At 37.4% G+C, this 26,409-nt stretch overlaps 1 pseudogene; it reads left to right on the top strand.

Annotated features, from left to right (window-relative positions):
* The first annotated feature begins 17,246 nt into the window (after window positions 1-17,246).
* On the top strand, window positions 17,247-24,571 carry LOC148020310 (uncharacterized; annotated as a pseudogene).
* The last annotated feature ends 1,838 nt before the right edge of the window (window positions 24,572-26,409 follow it).

The following is a 26,409-nucleotide window of genomic DNA, read 5'->3' as shown; positions in this document are numbered from 1 at the left end:
TTACAATTTTTGGTCATCAAGTACATGATTAGGATTGGGTACATATTTTTTCAATAGGCTGATATGGAATACATTGTGAATCTTCAGGTTCTCAAGGATTTGCAATCTATAAGCATTGGGTCCTAGGCATTTGAGGATTTTATACGGCCCACAATACCTTGGACTTAGCTTCGTGCATTCTCCTAGGGATAGAGAACTCTTTTTATGGCGTACCCGAATGAAGACCATGTCTCCTTCTTTGAAGACTCTTTCTTGACATTTCAAATCTGCATATGCCTTTTATCTATCCTTGGCTGCCTGTATGTCTTGTCTTATTGACCTTATTTGATCATCCATGTCCTCCAACATTTGTCTTGAAGCTTCAACTCTTAGGGTTGGATCAGAAAAGTTTAGGGGACTTCGACAATGATGACCATACAATGCTTGGAAAGGGGTCATTTGAATGCTCTGCTGGTAAGAAGCATTGTAGGCAAATTCAACTAATGGCAAGTATTGAATCCACCTCTTCGACTCTCGACAGCAGTATGCCCTAAGCATATCCTCAATGATTTGATTTACTCGCTCTCTTTGTCCATCCGTTTGGGGATGGTAGGCGGTGCTAAAACAGAGTTGAGTCCCCATAGCTTCAAAGATAGCTCTCCAGAAGTGTGATGTGAAGAGAGAATCTCGATCGCTAATGATTCTTCTAGGTAACCCATGTAGCTTGAATATCTCCTTGATAAACAATCTTGCAATGTCGGAGGCTTTATAGTTTGTCTTTACTGGAATCAGGTGTGCAACCTTGGTAAGCATGTCAACCACAACCAAAATGGAATTGTATCCTCCTTGGACTTGGGGTAAGCCCACAATAAAATCCATACTGATGAATTCCCATTTCATTTCGGGAATGTCAAGAGGTTACAGTTTCCCTGGCATCGTGACATATTCGGCCTTGATACGTTGGCAAGACAAACATTCAGTGACATACTTGAGAACGTCACCTTTAAGCCTCTCCCAATGGTAGCTCTTCCTAACTGCATTAAGAGTTTTTGCATAGCCAGGATGTCCTGCGAAAGGAGAATCATGAGCTTCCCATAATATCATCTGCTTAAGTGACTGGCTTGCTGGTATACACAGCCTTGTTCTATAGTAGACAAGTCCATTATCAATGGAAAATTCCTGATACTTAGCTTGCAGCTTCTGATTCTGCTCCTTGGTAGATATTTTCTTTATCAATGTTTGGTAGGCCAAATCATGGCATGCTTCCTCTCTAGCTAGTTCAAGTATAGGGTTGTTTGGCATAGATACCTTTGTAGCCAGAGATCTGGCCGTTGATGGATTCTGTAAGATTAGGGAATTTAGGAATGCCTTGCGACTGAGTGCGTCGGCAACTACATTCTCCTTCCCTGGTCGGTACTTGATTTCAAAATCATATTCCTCCAATACTTCAATCCACTGACATTGCCTCATGTTAAGCTCGTTCTGGGTAAAAATCCATTTGAGACTCTTATGATCGGTTACTAGAGTAAACTTGTTACCCAACAGGTAGTGTCTCCAAAGCTTTAGAGCATGGATGATAGCTAATAATTCTAGATCATGCGTGGCATAATTCTTTTCATGACTCTTCAATTTCCTTGAAGAGTATGCTACTGGATGACCTTCCTGCATAAGTACACACCCCAAGGCAAGAATGCTAGCATCAGTTACTACCTTGAACTCTTTATTGAGGTCAAGAAGTTTTAGAATAGGTGCTAATACCAAACTTTGCTTCAATTTGTCGAAGCTATTTTGTTCGGAAGTTGACCATATAATAGAAGTCTGCTTCTTTAATAAGTCTGTAAGAGGTGCTGCAATCAAAGCATAGTTTTTTATGAAGACCCTATACCATCCTGTCAATCCAAGAAAGCTACGTATCTCTTTGATGGATACTAGTATTGGCCATTCAAGCACATCTCTGACCTTGGCTGGATCTACTGATATTCCCTCTGATGATACTATGAATCCCAGATATTCAATCTGATGCTTGAAGAATGCACACTTCTTCATTTTTGCATACAGCTTATGAAACTTCATTGTCTCAAGGACAATCCGAAGTTGAGGTTCATGATCTTCTTCTTGTTTGGAATAGACTAAAGTGTCATCAAAGAAGATAAGCACGAAATCATCAAGATATGGTCTAAAAATATCCTGCATTAATCTATTGAAGGTGGCAGGTGCATTTGTAAGCCCGAATGACATAACCAAGAACTCAAAGTGCCCATATCTTGTATTGAAGGCCGTTTTTGGAATATCTTCTTCCTTGATCCTTATCTGATAGTAACCTGACCTGAGATCAATCTTGGAGAAGATCTTTGCACCTTGAAGATGATCAAGAAGCTCATCTATTCTAGGAATAGGATACTTGTTCTTGACTGTTGATTGATTCAACCCTCGGTAATCAATACATAGTCGAAGTGTCCCATCTTTCTTTTTCTGGAATAGTACTGGAGCTCCCCACGGTGAGTTGCTAGGCATCCAACAGTTGCTTGAGCTGTTCCTTCAACTCAATTGCTTCAGGTATGGACATTCTATAAGGTCTCTTTGCGATTGGTGCAGCTCCAGGCACTAGCCTAATTTCATGATCTACTTCTCTTGGAGGCGGAAGTTCAATCAATTCCTCCACCAAAGTCTGGCTTCGCCGGTGAGTTTTAACTTGGCGAGCATGGCCTGATTGGTAGGTGCAGTACCACCTGCTTCAAAGTAATCCTCCATAGATTCAATCCAAATTTCAGCATCAGACTGGACGAATCTTCCTCTCCCGTCAAACTCGGGTGGCTTTATCTGCTTGAGGAGGAACTTCTTCTCCTGGGTCACAGCAGTACTTGATATAGGGGGCGAATTTGGAACCTGTACCTGGGGTTGTGCCTGGATAAAAGTTTTCTTAACGTTGTTATATGATAATTAACGTTAGCTTATCTTTAGTTCAGCTATCTCGTAAATAATGAAGCTACTTAACTTTTTAACAACTCTGATGCACAGCCAGATATTGATAAAAGAAGCCTTTATTTATATTTACATGGGCGTAGCCTTATACAACGTCTCGTGTGATGATAATCCAATCATTACATTCAGTTTGGGGAGAACAACGTTGTATTGCATTTGTCTACAGAAACTGTGTAATAGTAGGGTTTTGGGTCATGGATCTTTAGGAATTGATAATTCATTGGAAGTTCGGGATACCCTTTTTGTTGGAATCCATACTTCTCATGGCGGCCCAACACTTTAATCCTGTCGGCTGGGATTACACGGGTTACTTCCTCATATACATATGAGTTCATTTCAACCCTCCGACCTTGAATATGTAAAGTCGAATTTACGTGAGCTTCCACAAAAATGAACAGCTTCACGACTTTCAAGTCTTCCAACCACTTGATCCTCTTTAGGTTGGTCTGTAGATAAGCGAACCGGTGGGCAGCTATGTAGTAGATTCCTGAAGACCCTGTCCATCTTCGTTCTATGTATAAAGGTGATGGATTATAAATCTGTTCCAGGATGTTCATCATCCCAATTCTTTGTCTATAAAGCGGAGAATGCATTGCAATCATAAACATGACCCGAAACACCAAAAATTTGTTCCACGCTTCATAGTTCTGCAAGACAGCATTGAAGATGAGGAAATGTTTGGACATCAACAATTTCTTTACTTCATTTTATTGAGATCTCATAAAAACAATTCCGTTGTTGGTCGGCTCTCATACCAACTGTAACGTGTCCCTTAGTATCATCCAAGACACGTCTTAGCAGTCCATCGGAAAGGATGTCTAGAAAGCTCCGCCCGGCACTCTCGTGGAATGTTACGGGTTTTACGATCTAGGTCTTTCCGCGTCTACCACGTAGCGGAAGAATCCTGGCCATTCCCACTTAGGATCGACCGGAATTAGAGTTTTCCTTATGGGTCATCAGCTAACAACAACTAGCTTCAGACCCAAGTGAACTACTTTACGCAGAAACGCCAGGTCCGAAGCGGACTCACACTGCACTTGGTTCAAGGAGAATGGGAAACGAGAGGGATGCAAAGCTCAACCTCTCTGCCATAAGGCATAGTCCCATTCCGTTCCCCTAAAACAGTGTAAATCGGGTAAGACGTAACTCTAGGTCATCGTTCTCGTTATTCTTTTTTATGATGATTTCATTCCGCTATTCTTCGAGATTTTTTAGAAAAGTTCCCAGCTAACCGGGACCACCCAACCGTAGGACGGACCCATGGCCCATCCTCCGCACTTTCCTCGGTTTGTTTTAGTTATGTAATTATCTAACACATTAATTTGATATATAACAATCAGCTTCTTTAATTAACCTTGTTAAGCACTGGTTCCTTCACGTAATCTTATCACTTGACATAGAAAAACAACATCAAGCAAGTTCTTTTAACATTTTATCATTTTGAAATACAAGGAGTTCCGCCCGTAGTCTTGTCCATAATCTGCCCGAAGGCTAACCAGTAATCTCCAGGGATCACTATTCCAAGCTTCCGCCCATCAACTAGTATGCGGGCCTCGAGATCCAATCCCGAGTCACGTTAGCCTCTTGTGCAGGACCCGGAAGGCGAGGGATTTACGGCCAGAGCCCCCCTGGCACCCAAGCGTCCTCCTACTCCAAGTAGAACTCAACGGAGAGACCTCTCGCGGCGGGTTCGGTCCACGTTCCCGGCGCGGTCAAACAACCCCCTTGGTTAGGGTCAGGCAGGCAGTCGGGGGTAACTGAAGCTGCCTCTCCCTTCAGGCCTTTAACCTGAAGTATAGGTACTTATTTAATTTGTAATTCATAATTCAAACAGAGCCCTAAAATCTCTAGCAAGCACAAACATTTCCATTAATCAACCCAGTTGTATGGCAAACTGCTAAGGAAGTGTTCTTTCCTTTTTGAGTGTATCAGCACTCGTTCCCAAGGTGTCTTGTAACTTGGCAAGATCTCTTACATTCCGATGTAGGGCATACCCAACTTGGTTAACCCTAAAGTACCTTAGATATGCTAGTTTCTGGTTTACAACTTTCCTTATTTAGAAGGATACCCAAAAATACGTCTTTTTGCAAGATAACTTGCGTAAGGATCTGCCGTCCTTGATGAGGGTTTTTCCCTTTTCTCCTTGTGAATCAATCACAAAATGATTTCATACATGTTGCGCAAGTCCTGCGATGGAATAATCTGTTTAGATTCTTTAAGCTGACGTATGTCAGGCCTAGGGTTTCTTCATTTAAGAATCTTAGGGACAAACCCTAGTTTCTTATCTTTATGAATTTATTGTCCCTACGGTAAGGAAAGTAGTCAAGTGTTTAGGGTATGAATGTTTCTATGTTTAGATTGGTTCAGTTATCTTTTGGAAGGTAATATTAATCGTCTTGTCACGGTTTTACTATCCTTATGACAATTTACTTTCCCAATCAATATAGTTTAATTTGGCATATAGCATAATGCCAAGGTGGTACAAAGAGCGACAATAGGCCTAGCTGAGAAATTGGTGTATACACACTTTATTAGTCCCAAGTCCTCAAATAGCAGGGAAAAAGTGTTAATAGAGTGTCATCCAGCAGTCCCCTTCTACATTTTCTTTCCAAATGAATTCGTATATCTAATTTTTATACTTGTTAATTCCTAACATTTAACTTCCGCCTCCTTTAAAGTTGAACTCATGCCAATTAACAACAATTTCCTTGCTAGGATGTGCAACTAGCAAAGATAACTCCCTAGTAATTTGAGCATTGAAGATACCTTTCTTGAATATAGCTATTTACCATGAATCGTTGCGAAAGGGAATTAGACTAATGGTGCAAGATATAATTTCAACACTTTAGGAATATATTACTGCTTGTAATTTTATAATGCTTGATGCAATTTGAAGAAAGCTAAGTTGTATACATTGTCATTCATAAGCTAACTCCTTCGTTTAAAAATAACTCGAACAATAATATCCTATCCTTAACAATTTTTCTTTGCATGATCGACTTAAAACCGAATTAACACCAAGAAGAAAAAACCTGGCTTTGAGGTGAGATATCCACATGGATACCGGGAGATGACCCTCCCGCAGCTACACCTTGGACTTTCTTCGGCGGCATCGTAATTCGAATTTGAGATAGCCTTTTCCTTTTTCTTCTTGGAATTCCACCGTCTTCTCCTTCCTTTTCTTTTACCTTTTTCCCACTCTTCCTCCTTCACTCCCTCTTTTCAGTCCCTCTACTTCCCTCCCTATATTTTATCTCACGGCTATTTCTTCCTTACGGGATACCATACAAGCCATGATGATGAATTGGATTTTTAGGACATGGGAGTGTGTGGAGACCGGCTTGTTTGATAAAACTAAGAACACAAAGCTCAACTAAGAGAGCCTTGCACAAAAAGATCTAAAAAGTGAGTGAAGGAATTAATGCAAGAAAATGGAAGTCCGCAAGGTAGCCTAAGGACAAAGTAGGCCTATGGGTGTGACTTGAATAGTCTAAAGAGCTAAGAGGGGGGGAAAAGAACAAGGGCTTAGGGGGGGAAAATTGAAATCGGGAGGGGAAACAAGGGGACTTAGGGGGGGGATTTAAAACCCGGGAGGGGAAACAAGGGGGCTTAGGGGGGGGATTTAAAACCCGGGAGGGGGGGGGGGGAAACAACGGCTTAGGAAGCCCACCTTGGAACCTTCCAAGGAGCTTCCTGGAAGGGCCACGTGGGGGGGGGGGGGGGGGGGAATTGACTCCCCCAGGCGATGATGGCTATGGTGGATTGTATCAATGTGGCGTGCGGCCTTCAAGCAGTGGAAGGGTTGGCGCAGACGGCGGCATCCAACGATTGATGGCGGCGATTCCTGGTCCACAGCGGCACAACAAACTGACGTCGTCTCCTCTCTTCTCACACGGCTCAGCCCCCTCTTCTTCAACGGCCCCCTCCCCTCATTTAAATAGTGGAGGGAGGGGGATCTTCTCTTCTTGCGTGTCGACACGCATGTCCTCCCTCCCTCCAAAGGCTCCACCAAGGAGCTTAGTAGCTCCTTCTATTCCCCTCCCCCTCCAGCTCGTTAGTCGGCTGGAGGGATAAGGGGGGAATAATAATTAAAAAATTTTGATTAACTAATTCATTTTTATTAACGCGGGATATTACAGCCTACAAGGAGTATGTATAAGGCACATAGTAGATTAATTCCCAAAGATTGAAGTTGAGACAACTCCAAGTTCTATGTGTAGCAAAGTGAAGCATGCTTCATTGAGTCGTTTGGTAAATATATATGCAATCATTTGATCACTTGGACAATGTTCAATCATGATCGTGCCTTTCTTTACTTCATATCAAACATAATGATAATGCACTACAATATGTTTACACTTGTTATTTTGAACATAGTATTTCCCAAGACTAGTAGCACTTTGGTTATCACATCAAGGTGGTGTGCTAGAGAGAGGAGGATGGGCAATATCTGATAGAATTTGGCAAAGCTATACTAACTCCCAAGGCACTAAAGATGCAACTACATATTTAGCCTTTGTAGTGGAAACAACAACATAACATTGTTTCTTGTTGGTCCAAGAAATAAGACAACCATTGATAAAGAAAAAATTTCCACTTGTGGAATGCATATATAAGTGACAACTTGCCCAATCTGCATCTGCATAACCCACAAGTTGAAGTGAATATAGAGAATCAAAGTCTTGTTGGCATCGATAAACCAATCCAAAATATTTAATGCCTTTCAATTACTTTAAAACTTGTTTCGATATAGTCCAATATTTAAGGCATGGATAACTAAGATGTTGTCCAATAAAATTTGCAGCAAAAAGAATGTGAGGGTGAGAATTTAAGCCAACGAATTGAAGACATCCAACAAAATTAGTATAAGGCTGATATAATGCTTATTTTCCATCATTCTACAGAAAGTGAGAGTTTTTGGTAGAGCTCACAAGACAAGGAGTACTGGGCAAGATGTGCAGAACCCAAACCAAACTTTTGAATAATATCTTCAATGATCTTTATTTGACACAATAATAAAACACCCTTTTCTTGATAGCATTGAATTTGAATACCAAGACATGAGTGTATGTCTCCAAGATCAACCATGTCAAATGTAGAAGATAAAGCCTTCTTTACTTGTTGAAGGAAGTTGAGATTGTTAGAAACAAGTATGGTATCATCCACATATAGAGAAATAATAACAAATATATCATTGTAGTTCTTGACATATAAGTTAGGATTTGAAGAACAAGAGATAAAACCTTGTTTTGTAAGGAAGAGATCAATCTTTTGATACCAAGATTGTGAAGATTGTTTGAGACCATAGAGTGTTTGACGAAGTCTGCAAGTAAGATTTTCCTTATGTTTGGATACAAATCACTCTAGTTTCACCATGTATATCTCTTTCTTTAAATGGCCATTAAGAAAATTAATTCTCACATCCATTTGGTGAACCTACAAATCAAACTCAATAGCAAAAACTAACAAGACCTCAATACTGGTAATATAAACAATAGGTAAAAAAGTTTCTTGATAATCAACTCCTGCAATTTGTGAAAAACCTTTGGCAACTAGCCGTTCTTTGATTTTGTCAAATGTTCCATCTAATTTTTTTAAAGCCTTATAAACCCACTTGCATTTAATAGTAGTATGTCCAAGTGGTAACTCAATTAGAACCCATGTACCTTTAGAGAGAAGAGATTCATACTCTGCTTCCATGGCCTCTTACCATTGTTCCTTTTGTGGAGATGACATGGCATCACTATAAGAGATATGGTCTTCACAAATATTGAGAGAATTTTCAAGAATATCAACATCATAAACATGATACGTACCATGCTCATTATCAATTGGAAGATCAACGCCAAGGTCAACATCAGCAATAGTAGGTACAGGTTGTGAAGTCGATCCCTGAGAGTTATTACATCAATGTATATAGCCAAGTTATAGCCTAAATCCAAGAGGTATTAAATATCCACTGAGAAGTACGATCAGGCGTGATGTAAACAACTTGAAATCACTGTGGAAAACTAAGCTAAAAAATACTCAATCCAAGCTCAAATCAATATCCAAGGCAAAGGCAACGTGTGGCATACTTCACATATATGGGCACATCATGAAGCTCCCAAACCATATCCATAGGCGTTAGGCATAAACTCCCCTGTAAATGCTTACTATATAGAACTATATACAACCATAAATCTTGTGAAAAATGAGCTATCAATGGCTCAAAGCATCCCACACGTGCTCCAAATAATCAACATAATATCGAGACACAATAATAGCATCCCCTTAGCATAATATAAGCCATAGGCATAACAAAACATGCTCTCTTGGAAGTATAACATCAATCTGCCCTATTTCCATAGTCAAGGACTGAATCTCAACATGTAAAAATTGAGCTCAAATCTAAAGGATGAATGTTGGGATGGTTAGCATTCATTTCCAAGGTGCCAAGGACCATTTTCAAGTTGTACAGGGGCATGTGAGTGAGAAAATCTGACAGGGGAGGCAACATCCCTAATAGGCACAAACACGCCAGCTACTATTGGCTTTGCTGTTTCCTATGCTGAGAGTTATGGGGCATATGGGGGGCATCGATGATGCTTAAATAATCCCACTCAAGTGGCAGATCAAGCCTATTGAAGGCTGGTGCAAGCTGAGAAGTAATGGAAGCATAAGAACATACCTTGGTGGAAGAAGCCATGGTTGCCTAGGAAGGAGATCCAATGAATGTAAGGATTCAGCAAGAAGCTAAAGACTCCATGAACCAAGTTCGAGTAGTCATGAATCCATACTCTAATACTAGTTGAAAGGTGAGAAGGATCAAAGCTTGCTTGGAATGGTGGGAGAGCAAGAGCAAGAAATAGAGACAGACCAAATGGGAAATCCAACAGTCACAATGTGTGACGTGCCTTCCTTTATTCAAATTGTCACTAAAAGAATAAAGAATCACCACTTGCAGTGTGCAATGGTGAGCATTGTTAGTGTATTAATACACAGGTGGCTTTGCGGAGATGCCTTTACCCCCAAAAACTAGATGGATAAGACTATTCAAGAAAGAGTTTATCATATGCTTAGCATAGGTAGGCTTACCATAATACTTTAACATTGAGTTATTTACTATTGCAATTTACTTGATTAATAGATCTCCATGCACCAACTTTGGTGGTAGAGTAGGTATGGTCTCATAAACCTCTCTTATATGCACACTTGTATATCTTTGGATATGAGGCTTTCTGCCATCTTCCTGAAGACAAACACAATAAATTGGATCAAAAGTCCATCAAATGTATATTTCTTAGATATAGTAATGCATGTGAGATGAGCCACCATATTTGGAATCCACAATCTCAAATGTTTAGTCACCATTTCCATAATGTCATATTGCATGAGAAAAAGATAATATTAAAGCTGGTGGTTGAGATACACATGATGATATTTTAGGAGAGCCTTTTGTTACAATACAACCAAGCCCAGCTAGATAGCTTGTTATAGCTAATAATGTAGTGGCCTAGGATCCATCCATTGTGTAGGATCATGATGTTGGATAGAGAGAAAAATCCATATAGGCACCATAGTCTGCCTTGAGATGGTCCACTAGAGACTCACGTCCTCCTCGCTATTGTGAGCCCTCTATATATTATGTCATGGTGAATATATTCTAATGAGGCCCTTATGATGAGGCTATATGTAAAGATAATAGTCACTCTTGGAAGAGGGCCATGTAACCTGGTTATGATTCATTACAGAAAGATTAGACATGGGATTTTTTTCCTTTGTCAAATGGGAAACTTGCATTGCTGGAAAGTGGGTATACAAGTTGAGGAGTATCCTCCTTGGTTAACCTAAGCCAACATATAAGACCGAATTGATTGCTAAGGGTTTTAAGTAAGAGAAGGAATTTGATTTTGATAGGATATTCTCTCATGTTGTCAAGGTGCCTACCTTACACTTGGTATTGACCTTGATTGCATAGATGGATCTTGACTTGTACGAAATGGATGTGAAAATGGCTTTTCTTCACAAGGACTTGCATGAGGATATCTATACATAGCAGTCTAAGGGCTTTGAGAAAAAGGGCAATGAATACATCATGTCCAAGTTGACAAAGACTCAACTCATATCACATGAATGCGTTCATAAACTCGAGTGGTTCCATATGTAGTGTGGTAAGCCAATTGGCTTTCCATTACCTTCTTATATGAAGGTTAGTTAGGCCAATTGTCCCTAGACCTATCATTACATTTTTTATGGGAGTTGTGGCTCATTATATTATGACACTTACTAGGTGATATTGGGACACCCTGGAGGATACTATGAGATACCTTAAGGGCACTAGAGATATGTGTTTGTTATGGTGGCCAAGATACTTCAGCCATGGGCTATATAAACTCTAATTATGTAGGATGCAAATGATAGGAAGTTAACGTCTGGCTATGTCTTTACCTTTCTTGGAGGTGCTTTTTCTTGGAAATAGAAGGTGAAAAAATGCATGACCTTGTCTACTATCAAGGCTAAGTATATTGCAGCCATTGAGGCTTGTAATGAGGCCCTATGATTAGGCTGTTTGGTGGCAACACACCTTATTATGACTATGACTCCTACATTGCATTCAAATTCCATGATTGGCATTCTGTTGGCATGTAACTTGGTGTTTCATACAAAGGCCAATCACATTAGGATCCATTATTACTTCATTAGAGGCATGATTGAGGACAAGTAGATAGAGCTTATCAAGATCTTGATTGATGAGAATCTTGCAAATCTGCTCACTAAACTTAGATACACACATTGTACTTTGTATTCTTTTTTTAATTTTCTCCATACTCAAGCACCTTCAAATTTAAGTGAGAGAGTATTGGGGATCAAAGGCCACTTATGCCTAGTTACTTACATTTACTTGTATTTAGTTCCCACACGCATTTACACTACATGTGGCATCCACCTATCACTATCATTTTATTATGTATTCTTTGCATGAGAATAGAATAGGGGAAGACAAGTCACACATTGTAAATGTTAGAGTTTCCACATACTCTGTTTCTCGCTTGTGCTTGAACCTCCATAGTTCTTACTTCTTTCTTGCTTCTACTTGCACTTCTATGTTGCTCCACCTTTTAATTCTCATACTTATTGTAATATTTTTTATCTAATAAATATGCAAAGTATGTTTATGAAATATAACTTATAAAAAATAAGCATAATATTAAAATTTCAAATATCTATGTAAATTAATGATAAACAGAGCTAATAAAATAATATTTGCCTAGTTAGGGACAACATAGTCTAAATAGTATCAAACAACAATAAACCATGAACTAATATTGACAAAAATAGGACGTTATCCCACTAAAAAAGTTTCACATATATTTAATTGCTATTGTCTAACCCAATGCTTCATATCTAGGATATATGATGTCATTTTTAAGAGGAGCAAATACCCAAGATATAAAGCACTTTGTGATTACCTAAATGTTCAAAAATAAGAACCAAGACTAGCAAACAATCAAGGATTACCTCTTGCTTTGGTTGGAACAAGTAATCCAATCTTATTTGCACATGGTTCAATTGTTTTTCTTAAGTATCCTTTGTAAATAACAAAATTTGACCCATTGAAAGATTCTCATAACCATCCAATGAATAAATAAGATACTTTTTGGGTTAACATATAAGAGATTTCTTGTACATCCTTACCTCTCTCATTACAAAGTTCATAATACAAAGTGGACTTCACATATCTCAATATACGTCTAATTATATCCAAATGAGTCTTTCTAGGCATCTCCAAAAACTAGCTCACAAAATCGATAGCATAGCTCATTGGCCTTGTGATAGTCATGTAAATCAAACTTCCTACTATCCTCTTAAATATAGTGAGATCTTCTATCTCCTCCCAACATCAACACTCAATTCATATGTTTGCTATAGCATCCTTGGTCACTCTAAACTTACCTATGATAGGGTTATGATAGTGATACCCTTTCTGATCTAAATAATATCCAATAAAAATAAATTTTATAATCTTCAGATCAATCTTCTTTTGCAACTCATCTCACATATGAACATATGCAATACAACCAAACACTTTCAAGTGTGAGACATGAGGCTTCTTGCTTGTAAAGCATTCTTCAAGGGTCATTTTATAAATGATAGCTATGGGAGTTTTATTGATAATTTAGACAATAGTATAAACGACTTCAGACTAGAATAAATTTGGTAAGTTTTTTTCATCCATCAATGCATGTGTAACTTCTATAATATACCTACTTTTTATTTTTGTAATCCCATTTCGTTGTGGGTTACACTTGCAAGTAAATTATCTTACAAATCGCATGGTGGGGAGACTTGCTTGAGTTGCTAGACTAAGCATACACTATACATCCAAGATCACTCAAAAAAACAAGAAGAGAGATGGAGGCATAAACCAAACAGTGCATAACTAACTATACTAATTGAATGGCACTATAACTAGGCCAGTTGTAGGTAGGTGTAACAATCAAATATAATAAGTGATAATTTAGTGGCCATGTGAGGACCATAATGACCACCGACATGCTACATGTGCATGTATGAATCCATCTAACAAAGTGGTTTATCATTAATGTTTGTACACGTTGAGCTTTCCATCTCAACACTCCCCATCAAGCTCAAATATATCTCTTCAACTCCAAGTAAGCTTTAAAATTTTTAAAGCTTCTCTGCACAGAATGCCTATGTGAAAATGTCAGCAATTTTGATCATGTGTATTGACATACACAAAATCAATCTCTCATACTAGTACCTTCTATCTCACAAAGTGGTAATGCATCTCAATATGTTTTTTCTAAGTGACCAAACCAAAGGTCAAGCCACTTTAAACAAGATTTACAAGACAACTCCTAAGAGTTTTTGCACTAGTTGGGTCATATTTATCATTCGATTCTATGACTTTAATTAGTATTTCAATTATTTTGGACACTATATTGTTGTAAAAGCCGAATGGATACTGTCCAATATCTTGGAACTAAGAAAGCCTTCATAGTTTCATTTACATCACTTTTTGTAACCACTCACTACTAGGTCTCTAAATTAATCACTAGAGTTCTAATCCTAGATTAACTATGGTTTCCCCTTATCTTACAGGGATAGCTCCTCATAACTTGCTCCTACCATGATTGTGGCAATTTTTCAAATAACTATATTTTGTCTCACTTTAGAGAAGTGTATTTCAAAATGTAGATATTCTTGATCTATAATTGCACTTCCATTTAAATTCCTCTTTATTATTTATTTATCCATATTTTATTACTTCCTAATACTATTGTCCCATCCCTTATGGGTGGATCTCAACTATTTTCTTGGTCTCAGTATTTATAAATGTGGCTCTTTATTGTTTCATTTGGTGATTTTGGTTTTTTTGTACTTCTCTTTAAAGAATTCCCAGTAATGAAATTTATAATTATTTATTTATTCTCATCATAAAGAAAAAACTATAATTAAAATAGGTACAAAATAACCTTAATATGAATATAATTCTTAAGTAGTAGCTCTTGAATTGACATGATAACTAGATCTACACATGAAGCACATATTAACCAGTACACTATAAGTGGGTTAGATCAATAAACAATAAAAATCCCTTGAAAATTAGAATCTTTAGAACCCCCATATCAAAATATTGATCATTCTATCCATTGTGATCTTTTTAAAACTACTATTATCTCCATTAATATTATGGATTTTCAAATAAGACTTATTCTCTCATATAACCACTCCCTTATCAAAACTTAACTGCCACTAACTCTAATAGGATGATCCTAACCTTGCATGAAGCTAACTAATTACAAACACCCAGTACTAAAAGTATACATGTGAAATTAAACTAGTGCACCTATAGTGTTTGATAAAAATTTTCAAGTTATTATTTTGTTTGTTTTTGTATTTTGCTAAATATTGAAATTTTACAAGTAAAGAACCTAGAAAAACAAAAGATCTAAAAAAAAATCATCACACTCTCTAAAATTCTCTAAGGAAAATAGTAATCTCCAGCCAAGATCATTCGTGCTATCAAAGTCAAACCTATCTATTAAACTACTAGATATAGGATGCTCTTGCATGGTCTCTAGAGTAAGCATATCAAATGTTATAGACCCACTATTAGATGCGTTACTAGAAACATCCATCATCTCATGTAGTGGAGCCATGGCTACATCATCATAATAGGCCATAGGTGCCAATGGTAAACAATCTAAAAATAGCCCTTAGTTGCATCTATATACCAAAATATGTAATTCCAATAGGGGCAACTATCATTGACTTGAAGGTCAAGATATAATAATTTGAGTAAGGTGGTAAACAATAGCTTGACATCAAGAAAATTATTGCCGCCTTCTAACCACCCTATAATAATTAATGATACACTCAAGAAGAAATATACTAACTATATTATGGTGATGATAAGTGTGACCTATCATCTTGTGCATGGCAGTGGTACCACAGTATTGAAAGTAAGTGCAACATTACCAACACAGTAGCTGAGCATGCAAAAAGAAGTGTCGCTAACAAGGTCTACAACAAAATAGTGGATGATACTACAAACAAAAGATAACCACGAAAGTTGTATCACATCATACCTCACATTGCAAACCATACAAAAACATGTTATGTATCTAAAATTGAGGAATACTATAAGGTCCCACATGAATAAGATCTGAACTATCGATGTCAAGGTGAGGTCTCAGCGTATCCATCCAAAAAATATACTTATTTATAACCCAATAAGAAATAACCCCCAAAACAAAAGAAATCTCTAATGAATTTTAGTCCAAAACTACTCTAATTACAACCTTAATGGTACCTAACTATCGCTAAGTCAAAAAATTTTAAGACGTAGGCCACTTATCCTAAAATTTTCATTTTTCACATTAATATCTTACACATCTATAGAACCATTATCATAAGATTTAATAACCTGAAAAGGTTCTAACCAACAAATTTTGAGATTTCTAGGAAATTTATAATATTGATTGTCATATAGTAAAACTATATCTTCCTCTTTTACTTTAATACTCAAATCATCCCAAGCATTACGGCATTTTTGCATTGCCTCTAAACTTTGTTAGGCCAATAATCATTCCTCATCTAACTTCACCAATTGTAAAATCATTTATTTCAATAATTCAAACTCACCTAATCGTAGCAAAAAGGCTACCCGTAAAGTGCATAACTCTTGCTCAATAGGAAATATAGCATTAGTTCCATATACCAAATTAAAGGGTGTATTTTGCATTGTTACCTAATAGGTGGTTCTATAGGCCCAAAGAGCCTCATAGAGACACTTATCCAAATCTTTCTATGAGAAGCACCTCTTTTGATTAAAATATTGCAAACGATGGAATCAATCCCACTACAACTTGGCCATTAGCTCTAGGATAGAATGTGTTGACTTGTGATGCTTAATATTATATAGTTTTATTACCTCACTAATCAAATCATTTGGGAAATCTTATTATCATTTTTTTGACATAAAATAATGCCCGCAACATAAATAGATGTATTTGCACAAATGTGGAATTCTTTTGTCCAATCCTCTAGGGGTGCTATTGTTGAGCATTATGCAATCACACCCATGTGGCAACCTCTTTGTATGGAGCAATAGCACAAGAATCAAATAGTTTACTAGAGAGGATGCCTGAAATACAAGATGCCTGAATCCTATAAGCATAGTGGAGACAAAGGGAACCATCATGAGCCTATAAAGTGATGTACCTTCTTATCATCCAATGATGGAATACTATTATACTTTCTCATTTCAGTCATAGTTAGTATCATGCTCAAGATTGTATTTATGAGTCCAAGCTTCCATCTTGGAACCTAATTCACTTGAGTAATATTTGGTCTCTCTAATCTATGACATCATGAACATTATCTTTGTGTTCCATCCACCATAGCCATGCTCAGATCCATGCATTTCAACATGGTATTAGAGACATAGTGAGCATGGAGGCTTAGATCAAATCAGCTCCCTTCTCTACTCTCTTAGCTCCTCTTCATTTTTGGTCAACTTATTGTTAGCTTATGACCTCAGTTTCCACCTCTATTTCCACTTGACCCTCCACCATGGCAACCATAACCAACAAGACATACCTCACTTAGAGCTTCTAGATCCATGTCATCTAGATTGCAGCTAGCTTCATTGTTCAGTTAGTCATCGAGAGTGGAGTCTCTCCATTTCTGGTCACCTACATCTGCAACACGCTCTTTCTTGTATACTTACCTATCGTTGAAGTAGGCCGAATCTTGCAGCTGCTGTTTGCTTAGCTATGGCATCAGCATTACGCAAATCTCATCATGCCGATCAGTACAGTGGAAGGTGCTGGATCGGAAATCGACAACCTTTTGGAGGATGGGATTGTAAAAGAGTTGAAACAAGGGAAAAAGATAGAGATGCTAAGAGATATGGTTCATCTAATAATATGGTCAGCATGGTAGAACATGCTGATGCTGGTTATGAAAAACTGATTGTCACGGAAGAGGCCTCAAAACCTTATGCATCCCCACAAATGTGGATAGGGAAATAAACCACCTACACTAGCCTTTTATATGCACCTTTTGGTTCCTTGCATAGTTCACATTCAACTTATCTCTCAAGTACAAAACTCTAACCTCCAACATGATCTTAAGTTCAACTTCTAGTTTGTTCACGTTCCTCATGTCCCTAAAATTTATGCAAGTGAAGTTCACATGGGTAAAGCTATGGAGTATGCTTCTTTGTATGGCAAGGAAAATAGTTGTGAGCTTGTCAAATTTGGAGACAGGCATTAGCAAAGCTATTAATCCAACATGGGGCGACTTACTCTACCTTATATTAGTTGTTTTCTATGCAATATACACAACACTCATCTGGAAGAAACTTTTGGACGAAACAAGTGGAGAAGAGAAAGAAAGTACAACGTTAACTTTTGGTTTCCTTGGATTGTTCAATGGGCTTGTTTTATTCCCAGTCGCACTCTTGCATTTTACTAGTGGGGAGCCATTTCACCATCTCACTCTCAGACAGTTTGGTCTTATTGCTGGAAAAGGAAGAAATGTAGATGCCAATACTAAAGAGCAATCAATGATCTTATTTAAAGAATCTGAAGAAATTTTTATTGCCTCAAAGATGATGACACCTTTGCTTGAGGGGGATATGGACACGAAGATTAATGCAAGCAAAGTCAATGAAGAAGAAAATCAGAAAGACCATAAAGAAGAAGACAAAGTCAATGAAGAAGAAGACCAAAAGGACCATAAAAATGAAGACCAAGAAAAAGAAGACCATGAAGACAAAAATAGTATCAAAGAAAGCAAAGTGAACTACATTAAAGAAGAGGACAAGAAAAAGAAGATCTGCTATGCCTACCATGACATATTTGATGAAGAAAACCACAAGGACCTGTTGGGCCTTGTTTCCATTTTTCACTAGAACTTTTTATTGTATGTACCTACCATTAATGCTCCTCTCACAAGCCATGAAAAACTCCTCATGTAACTTATGCATAATAGCCTCATGTTAGCCATGTTTTTTTTTGTACCCGCACTTGGCCTTTTCTGTGATAGCCTCTATTGTTTACCATGCATACCCACACTTAGAAAGGTTCTACTCATGACAGTCTCTGTACACTTAGTACTTTATTTACGGTTGTGATTGAGTAAGTAAGGTCAAACCACACAGATTCCTTGGGTTCCTTCAATAGGGATCTTAAACCTAGATCATGTGTAAAATCATAGTGAAGCATTATAATACCATATTAGAGATTTTGGGAATTTCCCAAGTCCCACTTTGAATGAATGTCTTACTTTTGTGAATGAAAGAGAGCACTATGTTTATGTTTATCTTTAAAGGGAACTTTGTATGTTACAAATATGAGATCACACATCTTGAGAGCTTAAATGATGAATGTAAGCTATGTGGCGATTACGAGATTTGGATTTCACCTCTATCTTTTCTAGCATACTAACAAAATATGATGTTGTATGGTGGTGGAAACATCAAGGAGGCTTAACTAGTATATACCTAGGAAATTTCCAAGTTTAATGTAAGAATACAAAGGTTTGATGGAGTGGAGAGAGAATTTAGAATACAAGAGCCTTAAACATTGTATGAAAATATATTATCATGGCCAAAATTTATAATGTTATGGATTTGAAGATATTATAATACGAGTTTTTTCTTTTAGATATAGCATCATTTAAAGTGACATGTATAAGTTTCATGAACTAGGACCTTAAAAGAGTCACCACTAACCAGGTGTGGTTTAATAACTTGATCTAATACCATATCGTAATAAGTTTGGATAACCTATGATGTGATGGTTCTTTTTTTTTGTAAACCAATAGACACAAGTATGTCAAATAATTGCTCACCCCATTTATATTTTTTGTATGTATATGCATGATATATAAATATTTTTTATTCTTGACAATATATGGACAAGATGGATATTGACTTTGGCCAAAATTAACAAGTTTCACACTTTGACTAGCTAAATGAATTTACATATCATAAAATAAAGATTTATATACCAAGCTAGAAGTTTATGATTTTTCTAAGACTAAAGATTTAACCTTTGACCAATGGTTTTTGTTTCCAAAGAAATAGACATAAATTTTATAATCAATCAAGACTTATTTGTTAGCTAAGACATAAAGTACAAAATTGGACTTAAACCTGTTTATAAGAAATTTCAACACAATTAACTAATGTTATTGAAAGAATAAAAAACATTCAGTAGATTCTCTCATTGATATTGGTGGCATTTAAAAACACCAAGGTAGCTACACAAAACACTTTAAATTTTTAACAAGCATATATTTTATAGCCATGCAAAAGCCCTTAATGTAAGGGATATATTTACTATGGAAGTGAAAATTAGTCCATATAGAGTCATTGTCTTGTTGCATCATGTATATTGGAAAAATACAACTTTTGTAGATAGTTGCACTACCATTTATGAAATGTTTGTGATATCCTAACTCATGAGAAAGTTTCATTGCTTCCATATCTTTCAAAGTAGAGACTAAAGGAGTCTGCTTCAACATGGATAATTGTGAGTTGTTCAATGTAAGTGATAGACGATGTGAGGCATTTGTTGAGTATGCTTGTATAGTAGATAGTTATAAAGTACAAAATAGGATATAAACCACTTTATAAAAAATTTCAACACAATTAACTAATGTTATTGAAAGAATAAAAAAACATCAAGTAGATTTTCTCATTGATATTGGTGGTGTTTATAAACACAAAGGTAAGTACATAAAACACTTTAAATTTCTAACAAGCATATATTTCATAGCCATACAAAATACTTTAATGTAAGGAATATATTTATTATGAAAGTCAAAATTAGTCCATATAGAGTCAGCACCTTCTTGTTAATCATGTATATTGGAAAAATACAAATTTTGTAGATTTTGTATAAAACATTTAGCTACACTACCATTTATGAAATGTTTGTAATATCCTAACTCATGAGCAAGTTACATTGCTTCCATATCTTTCAAAGTAGAGACTAAAGGAGTTTACTTCAACATGGATAATTGTGAGTTGTTCAATGTAAGTGATAGATGATGTGAGGCATTTGTTGAGTATGTTTGTATAGTAGACTATCATAAAGTACAAAATAGGATTTAAACCACTTTATAAGAAATTTCAATACAATTAACTAATGTTATTGAAACAATAAAAAACATCAAGTAGATTCTCTCATTGATATTGGTGGTGTTTAGAAACACCAAGGTAATTACATAAAACACTTTAAATTTCTAACAAGCATATATTTCATAGCCATGCAAAAGCCTTTAATGTAAGGGATATATCTATTATGAAAGTCAAAATTAATCCATATAGAGTCAGCGCCTTCTTGTTACATCATGTATATTGGAAAAATACAAATTTTGTAGATTTTGTATAAAACGTTTAGCTGCACTACCATTTATGAAATGTTTGTGATATCCTTACTCATGAGCAAGTTGCATTGCTTCCATATCTTTCAAAGTAGAGACTAAATGAGTTTGCTTCAACATGGATAATTGTGAGTTGTTCAATGTAAGAGACGGATGACGTGAAGCATTTGTTGAGGATGTTTGTATAATAGATGGTCTCTTGGAGCAAGAAGTAATTGAAGATTGAACATATATACCATCTTTATCAATCATGGTCTCGTGCGGTGCTAATGATGAAGATGAACTACCATCATTCTCTGCTCTAGTCCATTCATCAATGACAACCTTGAATTGAGCATATAATTCATGTCCATATTGAACTGGATCCTGTCCATATCGATCAAACTTGATGACTTCACGTGCATCATGGTATTTGCTTAAACGAGTCAAGTATGGTAGAAATTCTTTGATCAAGATAGAGTCTTCACGATCAATATAAAATGTTTTTGGATAAATACAATTCTCAACAGGATTTGGACATCCTTTGTAACGTGTCCCCTAGTATCATACAGGACACGTTTTAACAGTCCATCGGAAAGGATGTCTAGAAAGATCCACCCGGCACTCCCATGGAATGTTACGGGTCTTGCGATCTAGTTCTTCCCGCGTCTGCCACGTAGTGGAAGTATCCTGGCCGTTCCCACTTAGGATCGACAGGAATTAGGGTTTTCCTAAAGGGGTCGTTAACTAACAGCAACTAGTGTCAGACCCGAGTGAACTACTTTACGCAGAAACGCCAGGTCCGAAGCGAATTCACGCTGCACTTGGTTCAAGGAGAATGGGAAACGAAAGGGATGCAAAGCTCAACCTCTCTGCCATAAGGCATAGTCCCATTCCGTTCCCCTAAAACAACGTAAATCGGGTAAGAAGTAACTCTAGGTCATCGTTCTCGTTATTCTTTTTGATGATGATGATCATTCTGCTGTTCTTCGAGATTTTTGAGAAAAGTTCCCGGCTAACCGGGACCACCCAACCGTAGGACGGACCCATGGCCCATCCTCCGCACTTTCCTCGGTTTGTTTTAGTTATGTAATTATCTAACACATTAATTTGACATATAATAATCAGCTTCTTTAATTAACCTTGTTAAGCACTGGTTCCTTCACGTAATCTTATCACGAGACATAGAAAAACAACATCAAGCAAGTTCTTTTAACATTTCATCATTTTATCTTTGAAATACAAGGAGTTCCGCCCGTAGGCTTTTCCATAACCTGCCCGAAGGCTAACCAGTAATCTCCAAGGATTACTATTCCAAGCTTCCGCCCGTCAACTAGTATGCGGGCCTCGAGATCCAATCCCGAGTCATGTTAGCCTCTTGTGCAGGATCCGGAACGCGAGGGATTTACGGCCAGAGCCCCCCCTGGCACCCAAGCGTCCTCCTGCTCCAAGTAGAACTCAACGGAGAGACCTCTCGCGGCGGGTTCGGTCCACGTTCCCGGCGCGGTCAACAACCCCCTTGGTTAGGGTCAGGCAGGCAGTCGGGGGTAACTGAAGCTGCCTCTCCCTTCAGGCCTTTAACCTGAAGTATAGGTACTTGTTTAATTTGTAATTCATAATTCAAACAGAGCCCTACAATCTCTAGCAAGCACAAACATTTCCATTAATCAACCCAGTTGTATGGCAAACTGCTAAGGAAGCGTTCTTTCCTTTTTGAGTGTATCAGCAATCGTTCTCAAGATGTCTTGTAACTTGGCAAGATCCCTTATATTCGGGTGTAGGGTATACCCAACATGGTTAACCCTAAGGTACCTTAGATATGCTAGTTTCTATTTTACAACTTTCCTTATTTAGAAGGATATCCAAAACTACGTCTTTTTGCAAGATAACTTGCGTAAGGATCTGCCGTCCTTGAAGAGGGTTTTTCCATTTTCTCCTTGTGAATCAATCACAAAATGATTTCATACTTGTTGCGCAAGTCTGGCGATGGAATAATCTATTTAGATTCCTTAAGCTGATGTATGTCAGGCCTAGGGTTTCTTCATTTAAGAACCTTAGGGACAAACCCTAGTTTCTTATCTTTATGAATTTATTGTCCCTACGATAAGGAAAGTAGTCAAGTGTTTAGGGTATGACTGTTTCTATGTTTAGATTGGTTCGGTTATCTTTTGGAAGGTAATCTTACTCGTCTTGTTACGGTTTTACTATTTTAGTGACAATTAACCTTCCTAATCAATACAGTTTAATTTGGCATATAGCATAATGCCAAGATGATACAAAGACGACAATACTTCTTGGGAAAAATAGGCCTAGTTGAGAAATTGGTGTATACACAATTTATTAGTTCCAAGTCCTCAAATAGTAGGGGAAAAGTGTTAATAGAGTGTCATCCAGTAATTTCCCATTATATTTTCTTTCCAAATGAGTTCGTATATCTAATTTTTATACTTGTTAATTCCTAACATTTAACTTCCGTTTTCTTTAAAGATGAACTCATGCCAAATAACAACAGTTGCCTTGCTAAGATGTGCAACTAGCAAAGATAACTCTCTAGTAATTTGAGCATCGAAGAAACCTTCCATGAATTTAGCCATTTTACCATGATTCGTTGCGAAATAAATAAGACTAATGGTGCAAGATATAATTTGAATATATTACTATAGTAAATGGTTAATCTTGCCTATAATTTTATAATGCTTGATGCAATTTGAAGAAAGCTAATTTGTATACATTGACAATCATAAGCTAACTTCTTCGTTAGAAAATAACTTGAACAAATATATCTTTCCTTAACAATTTTTATTTGTATGACTGACTTAAAACCGAATTAACATCAAGAAAAAAAACCTGGCTTTGAGGTGAGATATCCACATGGATACCGGGAGATGACTCTCCCGCAGCTACACCTTGGACTTTCTTCGGCGGCATCGTAGTTCGAACGTGAGATAGCCTTTTCCTTTTTCTTCTTGGAATTCCACCGTCTTCTCCTTCCTTTTCTTTTTCCTTTTTCCCACTCTTCCTCCGTCACTCCCTCTTTTCACTCCCTCTACTTCCCTCCCTATCTTTTATCTCACGGCTATATTCTTCCTTACGGGGTACATACGAGGCCGTGATGATGACTTGAATAGTTTAAAGAAAAATCCGGAGGGAAAAAGGGCAAGGGTTTAGGGAATTAAAATCGAAAAAGGAAACAAGGGGGCTTAGGGGGGAAATTTTAAACCCGGGGGGAGTAATAAGGACTTTTTGGGGGATTAAAAAAAATCCGGAGGGGAACAGAACAAGGCTTAGGAGGGAAATTATACTGGGAGGGGGGGGAAAACAATGCCTTACGGGGGTTTAAAAACCCGGAGGGAGGGGGGATTTAAAACACCGGGAGGGGGGAAAGAATAAGGGCCTTAGGGGGGGGGGAATTTAAAAATCCCGGGAGGGGGAAAGAATAAGGGCTTAGGGGGGAATTTAGAATCTCGGGGGTTAATAAGTAAAGGTGTGGGAAAGGGCTCAAGAAGGGCCCTTGGAAGCTTCCAAGGCCTTCTAGAGGTTCTACTAAGGTACGTGGGGGGAAGTAAAGGACGAATCGGTTGTCGGGCCAGCATGGCGTCTCCTTAGACAGGCGGTGAATGACGAGACTGAAGATGGCGACGACTTTCTTGGCCCCACAACAGCCGCCAGGAAATTGGCGTCTCCTCCCTCCACTCTTGGTGGACGACGTGGCCTTATTCCATGATTGCCCTCTCTCTTGATCTTCCCGGCAACCAACAGAGCTCCTCCCCTTCTCGCGACTCCTGGTTTCAACAGAGCGAAGCTGCCCGTCTCTCTCTCTTTCTCCCTAATCCTTCCCTTCCTCCCACAGGGTTTATATGGGAGGGGAAGAGGTACCTCCCCTCTCCCCACGCGGCTCGTGCATGGGCTTATCCCCTCTACGACCCCCAGCAAGGATGCTTAGTCATCCTTGCTATTCCCCTCCCCTCCAGCACGACAGTCGCTGGGGGAAAAAGGGGGAAATAATAATAAAAAAAATTTCCCTTATTCTAAAGGTTATCCTTTTGGGTTTCTAGGAGGAGGTTCCTACGTAAATTCTTTTAACTCGTTTATGCAAGTGTATTCGAAAATCACACCATCAGCGTATTTTTGGATGTTGGAATTCCCTTGCATGACTATCACGTGGGTTTAGAAATATTCTCATAATGGAAATATTACATCCTTTGTAAGGACTATCATCTATGAGAATAGTCTTGGTATGCTGACAAACATCTCCATATTGATCCCATACATACTTCAGAGGCTTGAACATTGCTTCTACTCCCATCTTATCTGGCCTATATATGATTTTGAGTCGATGTCTATGACATTGTTCTTGGCCCCAAATCATGAAGAAAGGATACTTCCTTTTAGCATGCATCTCTAAGCACTTAATAACTGCCATGACACTCTTATATAAAGCTGTTGACCAAACTCCGGAGCACTTGGAATCTTGCAAATAAGGCTTCAAGAAATTCCATACATCCTGGTCGAAGAACAAGCCATTGCTTTCCCATTTGAAAGCTTTGAAACCTTTTAGACTTAGCAAAGCATCGTTGTAAAAGAAGACCATTGAGATCAAGTATTACACATAATTGTGTTGCATTTCTTATCAAGGAAACATCAATCACATCATCGTGCTCTACTGTTGTTGAATCTGCTAGATATCCAACCATAGATGTCTTAGTTGAAGTTACAAAGAAGAAAAAGAAGCACATTAGATTCATTTACTTCCTCATCATTCTACCTAATTTTTTAGCTATAAGCTGGCATAGAATACTAAAGCAATTTAACTTCACATTGATAAATACATAAATAGGTACTACTTGAAAAATGATGTCTTAAGAAAAGAGACACTTGACCATGTGGTCAAATCTAATCAAAAGTAATATCATGAGGTGAAAAAAATATATATGACAAAATTTTTGAAGTAAAATCTATTCTAATAAAGTCATTTTTCCATATCTACTTTTTATCGCTAGTTATAAGTATACTTGAGATACTAACAATAGATTCTTGTAATTAGTTGCACAAATTATTTTATCATTATAATATTTAACATACTCAATTTTTAAAAAGGCCTTCAAAATGGCATGTACAAAGAAGATGTTTATTAGTCCTAATTATAAAAGAAAATTTAAACATGATACTTTTGACCATGTGACCAAAACTATGTCACATATAAGTGACACATGACAATTTAATTGAGATAAGTTATACTCTATTTGAATATGTTTTCATAGTTTCTTCTTAAGAACTAACCATTCTATTTTTGAACTAGTTATATCCCATAGATATTTAAACTCACGAATTGTAACAAGGATTTTACCTTAATATTCCATATACACATCTCAAAAGATGCATTGGAGAGAAATCTTTGTTGCAATATTTATAACTGAGGTAAAACTCCTTTAGGAGGTGCAATGAATCTTTTTTGGGGTGTGCAATATATTGTTGGCTTTCTTATCCTAAGGTACATGCATAGACATACACTAGTGATGTAGTAAAAGAGGCTGTAAGAGATAAGAGATTTGACCATGTGGA

The sequence above is a fragment of the Lygodium microphyllum genome, chromosome 19, assembly GCF_053477565.2.
Source record: "Lygodium microphyllum isolate KBCC chromosome 19, Lygodium_microphyllum_v1.1.10, whole genome shotgun sequence".
Classification (NCBI taxonomy): domain Eukaryota; kingdom Viridiplantae; phylum Streptophyta; class Polypodiopsida; order Schizaeales; family Lygodiaceae; genus Lygodium; species Lygodium microphyllum.
This window is presented reverse-complemented; position numbering and strand designations above follow the sequence as displayed.